The sequence below is a fragment of the Sus scrofa genome, chromosome X (assembly GCF_000003025.6).
Source record: "Sus scrofa isolate TJ Tabasco breed Duroc chromosome X, Sscrofa11.1, whole genome shotgun sequence".
NCBI lineage: Eukaryota > Metazoa > Chordata > Mammalia > Artiodactyla > Suidae > Sus > Sus scrofa.
Window position 1 is genome coordinate 60,621,698 of NC_010461.5, and position 5,899 is coordinate 60,627,596.

The 5,899-nt window shown below is 38.3% G+C and overlaps 1 pseudogene across 1 annotated transcript; it reads right to left on the bottom strand.

Annotated features, from left to right (window-relative positions):
- On the bottom strand, window positions 4,755–5,487 carry LOC100624650 (annotated as a pseudogene). The gene has a single exon (XR_001302658.2). The product of XR_001302658.2 is annotated as a 60S ribosomal protein L9 pseudogene (transcript).

Here is a 5,899-nt window from a genome sequence, read left to right on the forward strand (position 1 = left end):
TATCCAACCCAGGAGCATGGAATATCTTTACATTTCTTTACATCTTCTCTAATTTCCTTGATTAATGTTTCATAGTTCTCAGCCTATAAGTCTTTTACCTCCTTGGTCAGGTGTATTCCTAGGTATTTGATTTTTTGGGGTGCAATTTTAAAAGGTATTGTGTTTTTGTATTCATTTTCTAATATTTCATTTTTAGTATACAGAAATGCAACTGACTTCTGAATGTTAATCTTATGTCCTGCTACTTTGCTGAATTTGTTGATCAGTTCAAGCAATTTTGGGTTTAGTCCTTAGGGTTTTCTATATATAGTATCGTGTCATTCAGATCAGGATATTAAATGAGGGTCTTGGGGAAATTTAGATTGTTATGAAGTTCATAGAAGTGCAATAATTCTTTGATAAAGAATGTAACAGTAATAGGTGTGAATGGGAGTCTAGGAAAGGGGATAAAACAAACCATGTTAGTGAGGATGTCTGCCACTTCCAATGTGGAATTACAGTAACAAGGAGGAAGATCAGAGTTCCCATTCTGAAGCAGTGGAAATGAATCCAACTAGTATCCATGAGGACACAGGTTTGATCCCTGGCCTCACTCAGTTGGCTGAGGATCTAGCATTGCCATGAGCTGTGTTGTAGGCCACTTATGGGGCTCAGCTCCTGCATTGCTGTGGCGTAGGCTGGCAGAGGTTGCTCTAATTCTACCCCTAGCCAGGGAACTTCCATATGCTGTGCGTGCAGCCCTAAAAAGAAAAAAAAAAGTAAGGGGGGGAGAAAGAAATTTAAAAAAAAGAAAGAAAATACAAATCCATGTTGAAATCCAATAAAATGCTATTTCATAGAGAATTTGGTGGTCAGGATAGCATAGATTGATACCTTGGGTCTTTCAGGCCTGTTCCACAGTGCGTGACGTACAAAAAAATTTGTTGCATGAGTGAATGATTTTTTTCACTTATTAGCCATGTTAAGTATTTTAAATACACTGTAGTGTCCCTTCAGTGTAGCAGTGTAGTGTAGAAAACTATATACCCAAAGCTGAGGCTCTTACCACCAGGACATGGAACACTCTGAGCATTGGGGTTATCTGTGAGCAGTGAGGTGAATAAGCATCTTATGTCAAAGATTCCCCAAACTCCCTCCAGGTTCAACAATTTGCTAAAAAGGCTCATCAACTCAGCATATGGTTTTATTTGTGATAAAATTTATTGTAGCGATGTAGCTAGATCATAAGGGAAAATGACACAGGTGGTGTATGGAGGAATCCCTGTGCAGGCTTCCTTATGCTTTCTTCCACCCATGAGGGGGTCACAGATTGTATTCTTTTCTCATCAATAAAACTATAACAACATATGTGAAATGTTGTCTATTATGGAGATCCAGTAGAGACTCAGTGCACAATCTTTTGTGGGGAGACTAATTATATAAGCACTCTCTTCCTAACACAAAATCAGATTCCTGACTCCTAGGAGGAAAGCAGGTATTCATCATTGAATCAGATTGCTTGCATATAGTGTCTAGGCACAGTGAGCCACCCAAATTGTTAACTGTTTTCTGGAAATGCTCCAAAGGCCAAGTTCTCAGATGCCAGTCATGGGTCAAACTTACAAGCAGGCTCTTCTAAGGATAGCAGTCTCAGGTCTACAGTAACTCTTTTCCGCACAGCACCCATCTGCTGTAGTACAGTTGATGTTGATGGCCAGAATATTCCCAGGCATATAATCTTTCAGGATAGGCTTCTTCTACCACCCCTCTGATATTTGGATGTTCTTTTGATTCTAAGAGTATAGGAAAAGGAAAAGTTAAAATATTTGTAAAGGAAAGTCAAACTCACTTGGCAAAGACTGAATTTTTCTGGCATCTACTGCTCTAAATTGTGATGATTATATTAGAAATCCATGAAATTTTGGGATCCTTCATGGTGATATTCTCTATGTCTTGACAGTGGCCCTGATTGTCAACTTCTTTTTCTCACATGAGTAGCTGCCTTTATCTATAACCAGTTTCCTTTTTTTTTTTTTTAAGAATTAGAGGCAGAGTAGGAGTTTGCTAAGGTAAATGGATAAATGAATGGATCTGATTAGGCAAATATTGGGGGAGAAGTACTTTTCAGCCCCTGAATGTGGCTATTCTGTATAAATTTTCTCTCCTGGAGGAGCCATTTAGTAGAGTGGTCATTATGAAAAGATGGTAAAGAAACTATTAATAATATCCAGCAACCTCAGGAACTGCTGAACTTTCTTGATTATGTGGAGAGCTTCTCAGTATGGAACTTCTGAAATCTTCTCTAGAATTATGTGAATGCTTTGGCTCAACATATTTCAAGAACTTCTCTTTAAGGATTTTTTTTTTTTTGGCTTTTTGCTATTTCTTGGGCCACTCCCGCGGCATATGGAGATTCCCAGGCTAGGGGTCTAATCGGAGCCGCAGCCACCAGCCTACACCAGAGCCACAGCAATGCGTGATCCGAGCCACGTCTGCAACCTGCACCACAGCTCACGGCAACGCCGGATCATCAACCCACTGAGCAAGGGCAGGGACCAAACCCGCAACCTCATGGTTCCTACTCAGACTCGTCAACCACTGCGCCACAACGGGAATTCCTCTTTAAGGATTTTTAAAGCAAGTTTGACCTAGAGATGGTAGTGCTATATTTGGTCTAAAATCAAGGGTGCTATTCATTTTTAACACAGATGTCACTTAGATCTTCCTCTTCTTTGGAATTTAGGTAAATGTACTTGAATCCTCAATTTCACAACCTAGGCAAGTCCAGCATTCTCCCCACAATTTCTGTGAATGTTTCAATTTTATATCCTCATGTATGCCACTTTGCTGTTTAGAGATATGAGATAGACATTAGTGGTTGCCTAGAGCTGAAGGTGGGAGGAGAGGTATGAGGGGTAACTGCTAATATATATGGAGTTTCTATTTGGGGTGATGATAATGTTCTAAAATTGATTTGGTGATGGTTACACAATGTCATGAATTTTCAAAAGAATATTGAATTTTACATTCTGTTTTTTTTAGGGCTGCACCTGCAACATAGGGAAATCCCCAGGCTATGGGTCAAGTCGGAGCTGCAGCCACCAGCCTACACCACAGCCATGAACAATGCAGGAAGTGAGCCACGTCTGCAACCTACACTACAGCTCACGGCAATGCCTGATCCTTAACCCACTGACCGAGGCCAGGGATAGAACCCAAATAAATAAGACAAGATCTGGATCACTTTGCTGTATACCTGAAACTGACACACATTGTAAATCACCTTACATCAATGAACAAAGTAAGAAGATTTGTTAGAGAGAATTATGTAGATTTGTTAGAATTGCCAGAAGTTTGCCTTCCTTGTAGGAAGTGCCTATTTCAATGTATGGGAGTGCCTATTTCCTCACACTCTCACCAACAGAATGTGTTGTCATATTTTTGCCAGTTTGATAGGTGAGAAATAGTATCTCTGTATTTTCACTGTATTTCTCTAATTTTGAGTGAGTTTGAATATTTTTCCATATGTTTAAGGACCATTTTAAAATCTTTTTTTTGAATTGTCTTTTCTTATTTTCCCCCAATTTTTTCTATTGGTTTTTTGGTCTCGGGTGGTGGGGCGATCTCGTTTACTCAATTTGTAAAATTTTTTGTAGATTAGGTATATCAGCCCTTCTCTGATTTTCTGTCAATGCCCATACTCTTAACCATTACAATTTACTGCCATTCTGCTTTGGCACTTTATCCAATGGAGTTTACTCCATTCGTCCAAACTCTATAATTGGAAGTGGCTCAAATTCTTACTATAGAATAATTTAAATGTAGTGCAGGTCCTTAAAACCCACTATCTAGGACCATGTTTCACAGCTGTGTTCCTCTGAACACAGTCCTGGGGAGTGAAAGCAGATAGAGCAGCTTGATAGCCTATTCTGGGTGGGTTGGGGGAGCTTTTTGATTCCAAGACTTTTAGCTATGTATTTTTCTATAGTCCCAGAACTACAAGGTGAAGAACCTAATATGCCTTAGTTGCAGTCTTTCAGGCTACCTCCCACTACTAATAAATCAAGGTGAAATCACTTTCTAAGGTAGCAAGACTCTTTTGCCTTGGCCGTCAGCTTAAGAAATAGGGGAGTGAAGGAGGTCCAAAGTTCTGTTTCCTGGACTGTAGATCAGCTTAAGAAAAAAACTGTTTGTTTTCTTAAAGTCTTATCTATGCCACTGTCAGAACCTTGTCCATTATCCTTACTATTCCCCCATCTTTTTTTGATTAAAAAAATTTTTATTGATGCATAGTAGAGTTACAATGTATGTTAATTTCAGGTATACAGCAAAGTGATTCAGACTTTGTGTTATTTATTTATATTTGTCTTTATTTCCATTACTTTAGGAGACAGATACAAAAAATATATTACTGCAATTTATATGAAAGTGTGTTCTGCCTCTGTTTTCCTCTAGGATCTTTATCATCTCCAGTTTTTCATTTAGGACTTTAATCCATTTTGAGTTTATTTTTGTGTATGCTATTGGATAATGTTCTAATTTCATTCTTTTACACATAGATGTCCAGCACTATTTATTGAAGAAAGTGTCTTTTCACCATTGTATATTCTTGCCTCCTTTGTTGACCATCAATTAAACAGTTTGTTTCTGGGCTTTCTATCCTGTTCCATTGATCTATATTTCTGTTTTTGTGTCAGTACCATACTGTTTTGATTACTGAAGCTTTATAGTATAGTCCGAGGTCAGGGAGCCTAATTCCTCGAGCTACAATTTTCTTTTTTTTTTTTTTTTTCTAAGTCAATAGACTTTTTATTGTATCGTAAAACATCACAAATGAATGTGAAGAATCATCTGGCATCTTGTTGTTTCTGTAGCCGGGACAACTCAAATCTTACTCATCAGCCTGCTGAACTGTTCCTTTTTCAGAAACATAGATACCATCCAAAAATTTTCTGATATCTTTGTTCTTAACAGTTGTGGCTTGCTGAATCAAAGCAGCTGAATTTGATACAAGTTCAATGTCATTTCCTTCTAAAATCAGCTCATCTTTCTGGGCTTGAGATACTGAACAAGCAACCCCTGGCCTCATCCGAACCCTGCGGATATATTTTTCACCCAAAAAATTTCGGATTTCAACAAGAGAACCATTCTCCTGAATAACGATGTTGATGGGGAAGTGAGCATACACAGACCTCATCTTGTAATGGAAGCCCAGTGTAACACCCTTGATCATATTCTGTACATGACTACAGATGGTGCGAACAGTTGCCAGTTCCTTTCTATTTCCCCACCATTTGTCAACCCGGAGCCTCTTCTTTTTCTTTCCAAGGAGACTGAGTTCTACATTGATGTGGTTGAAGTCCCTCCTCAGAGTGCCTCTGGGGCCCTTCACAATGACTGTGCGTCCTTTTAGTGTGATGTCGACATTTTCTGGAATGTCAACAGTCTGATTGCTGAGAATGGTCTTCATTCTCGCAGTAGATGCGGCAAAGAGCTACAATTTTCTTTTTCAAGATTACTTTGGCTGTTTGTGGTCCTTTATATTTCCATACCAATTCAAATTTTTTTCCAGTTCTATGAAAAATGCTATTGGTGATTAAATAGGGATTGCATTGAATTGATAGATTACCTTGGGTAGTATTGTCATTTTGACAATATTGATTCTTCCAGTCCAGGAACACAATATATCTTTCTGTCTGTTTGTGTCATCTTCAGTTTCTTTCATCAGCATCTTATTGTTTTCAGAGTATATGTCCTTTGCCTCTTTAGGTATTTTATTCTTTTTGATGTGATTGGTAACTGGGATTGGTTTCTTAATTTCTCTTTATGATGTTTCATAAGATCATAGTTAGTGTATATAAATGCAAGACATTTCTGTGTATTATTTTTGTATCCTGCAACATTACCTAATTCATTGTTG